The sequence below is a fragment of the Marmota marmota genome, unplaced genomic scaffold, assembly GCF_001458135.2.
Source record: "Marmota marmota marmota unplaced genomic scaffold, marMar, whole genome shotgun sequence".
Classification (NCBI taxonomy): domain Eukaryota; kingdom Metazoa; phylum Chordata; class Mammalia; order Rodentia; family Sciuridae; genus Marmota; species Marmota marmota.
In genome coordinates, this window is record NW_026005937.1 from 360,641 (window position 1) to 371,236 (window position 10,596).

A 10,596-nucleotide genomic window follows, 5' to 3' on the forward strand; every position below is an offset into this window, starting at 1 on the left:
GCATGAAGGGAAAAGAGGGAAGGAACAGGAGGGGGTTGGCAAAAGGGGTCTGAATCCAAGAGACAGGGACAGGGTCCTCAAGAAGTGTAGCCAGGGGCTCAAGCAAGAAGTGGGGCCCAGTAATGGAGAGACAAGTGCTAGCACCTGGGCCTGGATGAAAGAAAAGAAACATGAATAGGGAGGGGTGAGAGGGGAGAAAGGGGAGCTGTTGGCACAGGGGAGAAGGGCTCAAGGCCCAGGTCCACTGCAGGTTCTCAGGGTTCAGGAGTAGGGGCCGGGTTGAGGGAGGCGAAAGTACCTAGGCAGGGCTACGTTTTCCCAGAGGTCAAATCCTCTGGCGGCCAGGGGCTCAAGAAAGGAGCTGGGCCCAGTAATGGAGAGCCTTGTGCTAGCACCTGGGCCTGGGTGAATGTAAAGGAACATGGAAGGGGAGCAGCGGGAGGAGAGAAAGTGGATTGGGTGGCACAGGGGGAGAAAGGCTCAAGGCCTAGGTCCACTGCAGGTTGTCAGGGGTCAGGAGCAGGGCCCAGACTGAGGGACGCCAAAGGGCCCAGGCAAGGGGTAGGGCTACATTTTCCCAAAGGGAGCCCCCAGGGCCAAGAGGCCAGGTCAAGTTGCCTGGTCTGGGTGAGCATCCTGGGAAGAGGATTAGGAAAGTGAGCGTGGCAGAGACAGAAAGGACAGGAGGTCTGAAGGAGGGCATAGCCTTAGGGCTACAGGACAGGTGTGGGTGGGGTTGGAGCCAGGACCCCAGCAAGGAGCCCAGGCAAGGGACCTAGAGGAGGGCCCATGCCAGAGTAGATCAGGGAATGCTGGCCCGGGAAGGTGGGCCTGCACTAGGGTACTGTAGTACAGGGAAGCCAAGGGGAGCAGGGAAGCGGCCACAGCGAGGGGGCCTTCAGACAATGCACAGAAAAGCAGTGACCAAGAAGGGCCACCAGAGGCTCAAACGAGGAGCCAGGCCAGGGAATGAGAGCAAATGGCCAGGGCTTGAGCAAAGAGCTCAGGACAGTGGACAAAATGTGGGAGGGAAGGCCATGGATCCAGCAGTGTGCAGTCAAGCTTCAGGCTTAGGGCCACCTCCAGGTTTCAGGGTCCCTGGTGCCAGACCAAGCACCTAAGGAGAGCAAGGGGCCCAGGCAAGGGGCAGGGCATTATTTCCCATAAAGCACCCTGGAACTGAAATGAATCTAGTGCAAAGGTCCTGGCAAAGGAGGCCAGAAAAAGGAAGGGGGCCAGAATGAGGGCAACGGGAGGGCATGGCAGGGGGTCAGGTGGATGCCCATAGGGATGAGACCCAGGACCTAAGCCAGGTGCCCAGGCAAGTGACCCACCTAATTCTTGGTGATGGAGGACCTAAGAAGCAAGAGACCTGCAAGCGCCAGAAAAAGAAGTGCCAGGGGATGGGGAGGAAGGGGCTACTTGAAACTAGGAGAAGCCTAGGGGCACCTATGGGAGCCCTTTTGCAGGTCCAAGAAAGGGGCCTCCAGATCAGACCCAAATTGAAGAGACTCCATGCTATGCCAAGGTCCATGAAGAATGCAGTCAGGCAAATGCACAGGCCCAGGGACTGGAGCGTAAACATTCAGGGTTATGGAGGGCTGGGTTTGCAGTAGGGGCAGCATGCAAGGCCAGAAGGCAGGGGAGGGAAAGGACGGGATCACTCAGGGCTGGGTTGGAGCTAGTCCATGTTAACTGCCAGCCCTCAAGGTTCAGGTAGTGAAGGGGACTCAGGCGAGTTGCAGGGCTATGTTTCTTATAGGGAGCATTCAGGATGCAGAGGCCAGCCAATTCTGCTCCTCTGCCCCAGGTGAATTGATCCTGAGAGTGGGACCTGGACTAAAAAGGGGATAAAGAGGGTAGCATGAGGGAATACCTGATGTGTGGATGTGTGGGGGTTCAGGCTGCCAGGACCCATTCAAGTAGCATAGGCTAGGGAGAAGCAGGGGGAGCATAGGGTCTGGGCAATGCCAGGATATCATAGCATGAGAGAATCAGAGGGGAGGCACAGGATGGGGCCAGTAAAAGGGGCCTGAAAACTAGGGACAGGGACTGGGTCCTTGAGGACGGCAGCCAGGGGCTCAAGAAAGGATCCAGGCCCAGCAATGGAGAAGCAAGTGCTAGCACTTGGGCCTAGGTGAATGAAAAAGGACATGGTTGTCTGTGGGAGCTCTTATACCTCTGCAGCCTGGGTAGAGCACACTGGCTCATCCAAGCGAGAGACCCCTCCCACCTTGGTGTCCAGGCTACCTTGTGTTCTGCCTTAGTCCATGTAGAGGGGACTCACCCCTACATTCATGAGATTCCTTCCACCTGGGTGCCCAGTGATGGGGGGCAGGGGGGGGGGCTTGTGTACAACTGCAGCCAGGGTAGCAGGGACTTGACCCTCCCCCATTCACCTGGGTGTCAGGGGGAGCTCTTATCTAGGCACAGCCAGAGTAGCAGGGACTCGCCCCTCCAGAGAGAAACCCCAGAAACCCCTTACACCTGGGTTTGTAGAGGGGGCTCCTATAGAGCTGCAGGCAGAGTAACAGGGACTTTCCCCTCAAGGCGGGAGACCCCTTTCACCTGGGTGTCTGGGGCAACTCCTATACCTCCGCAGGCATGGTAGAGGGGACTCGCCCCTCCAGGCAGGAGACTCCTCCCAACTGGATGTCAGGGGATCTTGTACACCACCCCAACCAGGGTAGAGGGGACTGGTGCCTCCAGGCTGGAGACTCCTCCCACCTGAGTGTTGTGTGGATCTTGTATACTGCTGCAGCCAGGTTAGAGGGACTCGCCTCTCCAAGCAAAGACCCCTCCAACCTGGGTGTTGAGGGGAGCTCATTTACCACTGCAGCCAGGGTAGAGGGCACTCGCCCCACCAGGCTGGAGATCCTTCCAACCTGGGTATCTGGGGGCTCTTATACCTCTGAGTCAGGGTAGCCGGGACTCGCCCCTCCAGGCAGAGACTCCTCCCACCTGAGTGTCAGGGGAACGCCTATACCACTGCAGCCAGGTTAGAGGGAACTGGAACCTCCAGTCAGGAAACCCCTCCCACCTGGGTGACTGGGGGAGCTCCTATACCTCTCAGCCAGTGTAGAGGGGACTTGCTCCTCTAGTTGGGAGACACCTGCCACGTGGGTGTCCTGGGAGCTCTTATATGGAACAAGCCAAAGTAGAGGGGACTCGCCCCTCCAGGTGGGAGACCCCCTCCCACCTGGGTGCTGTGGTCTTGTATAGCTTGTATACCACCAAAGCCAGGGTAGAGGGGATTTGCCCCTCCAGGCAGAAAACCCCATCCAACTGGGTGTCTGGGGAAGCTTATATACCTGCACAGCTAGGGTAGAGGGAATTCCCTGCTCTAGGTGGGAGACCCGCCGGTATAGGGGATTCGCCCTTCCAGGCAGGATACCACTAACACCTGGGTGTCAGGGGGAGCTATTACACCACCACAGCCAGAGTAGAGGGGATGCGCCCCTCCAGGCAGGAGACACCTTACACCTGGGTGTCCAAGGGAGCTCCTGTATGGCCACAGAAAGGGTAGGAGAAACTTGCCACTCCAGGCGGGAGACCCCTCCCGCCTGGGTTTCAGGAAGAGCTAGTATATTAAGCCAGCCAGGGTAGAGGATACTCACCCCTCCAGGCGGGAGACCCGCCCACCTGGGTGTTGGTGGAGGAGCTCATATAGCTCTGCAGCCAGGGTAGTGGGGACTCCCCTTCAGGGAGGAGACTCCTCCCACCTGGGTGTAGCTGGGAGTTTGTATAACATCTTAGCCAGGGAAGAGAGGACTTGCTCCTCCAGGCAGGAGATTCCTCCCACCTGGGTGTCAGGGGAGCTCATATACTACAGCAGCCAGTGTAGAGGCTTCTTGATTTTCCAGGTGGGAGTCCACTCCCACCAGGGTATCAGGCAGAGGTCATAAACTGCAGTAGCCAGCACAGAGGGGACTCGCTCTTCTATATTGGAGACCCCTCCCACGTGGGTATGTTGGAGTCGCCCCTATACCGCCATATCCAGGGTACAGGGGACTCACTCCTCCTTGCCGGAGACCCCTCTCACCTGGTGTCTGGGGGAGCTCCTACACCAGTGCAGCCAGGGTAAAAGGGACTCACCTCTCTAGTTAGGAGACCCCTGGCACCTGGATGTCTGGAGGATCTCCTATATAGCTGCAGCCAAGGGAAAGCCAACTCGCCCCTCCAGGAGGAAGACCCCTCCCACTGGGTTTCAGGAGAAACTCATATACTGCTGCAGCCAGGGTAGAATGGACACGATCCTCCAGGTGAGAGAGCCCTCCCATCTTGTTGCCAGGGAGAGCTTGTATTCCTCATTAGCCTGGGTAGAATGTACTCGCCTCTAGGCAGGAGACCCCTCCCATCTGGGTTTCAGGGGGAGCTCTTATACAGCTGAAGCCAGGGTAGAGGGGACTCGCCTCTGCAGGCAGGAGACTTATCCCACCTGGATGTCCTGGGAACTCTTATATGGCACCAGCCAAAGTAAAGTGGACTATCGTCCTTCCAGGTGGGAGACCCCTTCCACCTTGGTGTGGGGGGTGAGCTTGTATACCACCGCAGCCAGGATACAGGGGACTCGCCTATCAAGGGGAGAGACTCCTCCTACCTGTGTATCAAGGTAGCTTGTATACCGCCACAGCCAGGGTAGAGTGGACTCGCCCTTTCAGACTCCTTCCACCTGGGTGTCCAGGGGAGCACCTATACAGCGACAGGCATGTAGAGGTGACTCCATTCTCCAGGCTGGAGACTCCTCACACTTGATCGTCAGGGGAACTCCAATACCACAGCAGCCAGGGTATAAGGGACTAGCCCCTCCAGGCGGGAGGCCCCTGCCACCTGGGTGTGGGGGGTGAAGTTTTTATATCCCTGCAGCCAGAGTAGTGGGGACTTGCTCCACCATGCAGTAGACCCCTCCCACCTGGGTGTCAGGGGGAGATCTTATACCACCGCAGGTCAGGTAGAGGGAACTCTACCCTCCAGACTGGAGACCCCTTCCACCTGGGTTTCCTGGGGAGCTCCTATAGCAACAGCCAGGGTAGAGGGGACTCGCAGCTCCAGGAGGGAGACCCTTCCACCTAGGTGTCAGGGGGAGTTCTTATACCTCTGTAGCCAGAGTAGTGCGGACTTGCTCTTCCAGTCGGGAGACCCCTCTCACCTGGGTGTCTGGGTGAGCTCTTCTACCTCTGCAGCCAGGGTAGAGGGGGCTTGCCCCTCCAATTGGGAGACCCCTCCCACCTGGGTGTCCAGGGGAGCTTGAATACTTCAGCAGCCAGGGTAGAGGGGACTTGCTCCTACAGGCGTGAGTCCCATCCCATCTGGGTGTAAGGGGAGCTCCAATACTGCCACAGCCAGGGTAAAGGGAACATGCACTGCAGGTGGAAGACCCCTCCCACCTGGGTGTCTGGGAGAGCTTGTATACTGCCACATCCAGGGTAGAGGGGACTCATTGCTCCAGGAGGAATAACCCTCCCACCTGGGTGTTGGAGGGAGTTCCTATACTCCCACAGTCAGTGTAGAGGGGACTCACCTCTCCAGTTGGGAGACCCCATAACGTGGGTGTCGGGGGAGCTTCTATACCGCCAGAGCCTGGGGAGAGGGGACACGCACCTCCAGGTGGAAGACCCCTCCCACCTGAGTGTCAGGGGAAACCCTTATACACTGCAGCCAGGGTAGAGTGGACACGCTCCTCCAGGCGAGACACGCCTCCCATCTTGGTGCCAGGGCGAGCTTGTATTCCACCTTAGCCAGGGTAAAGGGGACTAGCCCCTCCAGGCGGGCGACCCCTTTCACCAGTTTTCAGAGAGAGCTCTTATCCCACAGAGTCATTGTAGAGGGGACTCGCCCCTCAAGGCAAGAGACCCCTCCCACCTGGGTGTAGGCGGGAGCTCGTGTATCTCCAGAGCCAGGGTGGAGGGGATTTCCCCCTTCCAGCGGAAGATACCTCCCATCTTATTATGGGGGGAGCTCCTAATACCACAGCAGCCAGAATAGAGGGGAGTCGCCCCTCTAAGCAGGAGAACTCTCCCACCTGGGTCTCTGGGAAAGCTGGTAAACCCCTGCAGCCAGGGTAGGGGAAGTCACCTTTCTAGGCAGGATACCCCTCCAACCTGTGTGTCAGGGGGAGCTCATAAACACCAGCATCCAGGGTAGAGGTGACTCCTACCTCCAGGTGAGAGACACTTCCCACCTGGGAATGAGGTTAACTCCTATACCATCTTAGCAAGGTTAGAGGGGACTCGCCCCTCCAGGTGGAAGACCCTTCCCACATGGGTGTCTGGCGAGGGGGATCCTATACACCTGACCCTGGGTAGCAGGGACTCGCCCCTCCAGGCGGGAGACCCCTTCTCCTGGGGGTAGGTGGGGGCTCTTATACTCCCGAAGCCAGAGTTGAGGGGACTCGCCCCTTCTGGAGGGAGACCCTCCCACCTGGGTGGGGGGGGAGAGCAGCTATACTGCTGAAGCCAGCGTAGTGGGGACTCGCCCCTCCAGGTAGGAGACCCCTCCCACCAGGGTGTAGTGGGGAACCTGTAAACAACCTTAGACATGGTAGAGGAGGTTTGCCCATCCAGGCGGGAGACCCCTCCAACCTGCCTGTCATCTGGAGCTCGTATACCACCCCAGCCATGGTAGAAAGTACTTGCCCCTCCTGGCGGGAGACCCCTCCCACCAGGGTGTCAGTTGGAGCTCATATACCACAAAAGCCAGAAAAGAGGGAACTCGCCCCTGCATGCAGGAGACCACTCCCACTGGGTGTCTAGAGCAGCTTGTATACCTCCAAAACCAGGGTAGAGGGGACTCGCTGCTTTAGTTGGGAGACCCTTCCCACCTGTTTGTCTGGGAGATATCGTATACCGCCACAGTAAGGGCAGAGGGGACCTGCTCATCCAGATGGGAGACCCCTCCCACCTGGGTGTGTGTGTGTGGGGGATCCTAAACAGCTACAGCCAGGGTAGAGGGGACTCTCCCCTCCAGGCGGGAGACCTCTCCCAACTGGGTTTCAGGGGGAGCTATTATACTACTGCAGCCAGGGTAGAGGCGACTTGCCTCTCCAGGAGGGAGACCCCTTCCATCTGGGTGTCCTGGAGAGCTCCTATACCGCTGAAGTCAGGGAAGAGGGGACTTGCTCCTCTAGGCGGGAGAACCCTCCCACATGGGTGTCAGGGGGATTTCCTATACTGCTGCAGCCAGGGTAGAGGAGACTTGCCCTTCCTTTTGGGAGACCTCTCCCACCTGGGTGTCTGGTTGAGCTCCTATATGTCCACAGCCAGGAAAAGTGGACTCACACCTCCAATCGTGGGACCCCTCCCACCTGAGTGTCGGAATAAGCTTAATTTATGCAGCAGCCAGGGTAGAGGGGACTTGCTCCTATAGGCGGGAGACAACTTTCACCTGGGTGTCAAGGGGAACTCCTATACTGGCACAGCCAGGGTAGAGGGAACACGCCCCTGCAGGGGAAGACCCCTCTCTCCTGGGTGTACTGAGATCTCTTATATAGCAAGAGCTAAAATAGAGAGGACTCGCCTTTCCAGGTGGGATGTTCCTCCCACCTGGGTGTCCGGAGAGTTTGTATACAGCCAAAGCCAGGGTAGAGGGGACTCGCCAGTCCATGCAGAAGACCGCTCCCACCTGTGTGTAGTGAGGTGCTTGTATACCGCCTTAGCAAGGGTAGAGAACACTCATCACTTCAGGCAGGAGACCCCTCCCATCTGGGTGTCAGGGGGAAGTCCTTTACCGCAGCAGCCACGTACAGGGAACTCACCCCTCCAGGGAAGACCCATCCAACCTGGGTGTCAGGGAAAGATAGTATACCATTGCAGCCAGGGTAGAGGGGACTCACACCTTGAGTCAGGAGACCACTCCCATCTTGGTATGGTAGGAGAGCTACTATACCACAGCAGAATAGAGGGGACTTGTCCCTGAAAGCAGGAGACCCCTCCCACGTGGGTGTCTGGGAGAGCTGGTACACCCCCTCAGACAGGGTAGAGGGAAGCCACCCCTCTAGGTGGGAGACCCCTCCCAGTTGGGTGTCAGGGGAAGCTCCTTAATCTCTGCAGCCAGGGTAGAGAGGACTTGCCCCCCCCAGGCGAAGACTCCTCTCACCTGGGTGTCAGGTGGAGCTCATATAGCCCAGCAGCCAGTTTAGAGGCAACTCACACTTCCAGGTGAGAAACATCTCCCACCTGAGAGGGGAGTAACTCCTAAACCACCTTAGACTGTCAGGAACAGTTTGTATTTTCAGGTTTCACTGCATTTTGACCTATATGGGTTAATGGATATCAAGCTGGAAATCAAACAGAATTTGTGCTACCTGCTTGAAACTTCACACAATCAATCATTTTTTGTTGATTGTTTCTTGTTTGTTTCTTGTAGAAGAAGCCCAAAGCTGAAGCACACAATATCAATTTTATCCAAGAGCACTACATAAGAAAACAGGAAAATTCCCAGTTACTAAAATACCTCCCCCAGTTCTTTGGTCATATTTCTTTAATAATGTGCAGAAATTCATGTATTTGCTAGCCCACTAAGCTCCCCAATTTGGGACTCAAAAGGTCAATGGTTCTCTAAAAAAGTTAGGGTTGGTGTCAGGGTTTGTGTTATTTTTATGGCTAGGGTGAGAAATTGTGTTATGATTAGAGTTAGTCATTATTTATTTTCTTTGATTCAGAGCAGGATTCATCTTTTACCTAGCCTAACTTTGCTCGATAAATTTGGGCCTCCTAGGTGCAAGTGTACGCTATCAGGAACAGATTGTACTTTCAGGTTTCACTTCATTTTGACCTATGTGGGTGAATGGAAATGGAGCTGGAAATCCAAGAGGGTTTGTGTTTGCTGCTTGAAACTTCACACACTCAATCAGGTCTCAGTATGCATTGTCTTGTTTCTTTCTTGTTGATGTTGCCCTAAGCTGATGCAGGCAAATAAAATAAATCCAAAAGCATTCTATGAACAAACAGAAAAATACTCATTTCCTGAAGTAACTATCCAAATTATTTAGCCAGTTGTCTTTGATATTTCACAGGATTCATCTGTTTGCTGGCTTCACTATGCTCCACATATTTGGGAGTACTAGGATCAACAGTTCTGTAAACAGTTTAGAGATAATTTTAGGGTTAATTTCAGTGTTAGAGCTATAGTTAGAGCTAGAGTTAGGATTAGAGTTAATTTGGGGCTAATATGTTTGATGCTGGGCAGGATTCATCTTTTACCTAGCCTAATTATGCTCGCCAACTTTGGGCCTTCTAAGTGCATATGTTCACTGTCAGAAACAGTTTGTACTTTGAGGTTCCACTGCATTTTGACCTATATGGTTGAATGGAAATCAAGCTGGAAGTCAAACAGGGATTGTTGTAGCTGCTTGAACTCAATCTGTTCTCGTTGAGCATTTTCTGTTTTTTGTTTGTTTGTTTGTTTTTGTTTTTGTTGTTGTTGTTGTAGAAGAAGCCCAAAGCTGAAGCACCCGATAAAAATTTTATCCAAGAGCACAGTATAGGAAAATTACATGAAATAACTCCCCCAGATCTTTGGTCAGATTTCTCTAATAATGTGCAGGAATTCATGTGTTTGCTAACCCACTAGGCTACCCATATTTGGGACTCCAAGGATCAATGGTTCTCAAAACAGGTTAGTGTTAGTGTCAGGGTTTGTGTTATTTTTAGGGCTAGTGTGTGAGCCTGTGTTATGGTTAGAGTTAGTTTTTGTGTAGTTTCTTTGATACTGGGCAGGATTCATTTATAACTAGTGTAACTATTTTTTCCATGTTTGGACCTTTTAGGTGTAAGTGTTTTCTGTTAGGAACCGTTTGTATTTTTAGATTTCACTGCATTTTGATTAATATGGTACATGGATATCGAGCTGGAAATCCAAGAGTATTTGTGCTTGCTGCTTGAAATTTTACACACTCAATCAGGTCTCAGTATGCATTATCTTGTTTCTTTCTTGTTTAATGAGCCCTAAGCTGAATTATGCCTAAACAACTTTATCTGAGAACATTCTATAAAAAAATAGGACTATACACATTTACTGAAATACCTAACCAAATTTTTAGTCAGATGTCCTTGATTATGCACAGTATTCATCTGTTTTCCTTACCCCACTATGCTCCATACTTTTGAGACTCCTAAGATCAATGGTTCTCTAAAGAGTTTATGGATTGTGTTAGGTTTATGATTAGGTTTAGTGCTAGGGTTAGAACTAAAATTAGTGTTACAGTTCATTTTGGCTAATATCTTTGATATTGGGCAGGATTCATCTTTAACCTGGCCTATCTATGCTCTCCAAGTTTGTGTCTCTAGGTGCAACTGTCTGCTGTCAGAAACAGTTTATATTTTCAGGTATCACTGTATTTTTACTGATATGGGTGAATGGAAATCAAACTGAGTTTGTGCCTTCTACATTTTGATCCACATGGGTGAATGGTAATTCACCTGGAAATCAAACATGGTTTGTGCTAGCTGCTTGAACCTTCACACACTCAATCAGTTCTCTGTGAGCATTGTCTGTTTTTTTTTTTTTTCTAGTAGAAGAAGCCCAAAGCTGAAGCACACAAAAAGAAGATTATCCAAGAGCACTCTATAAGAAAAGAGTGAAATATCCATTTACTGT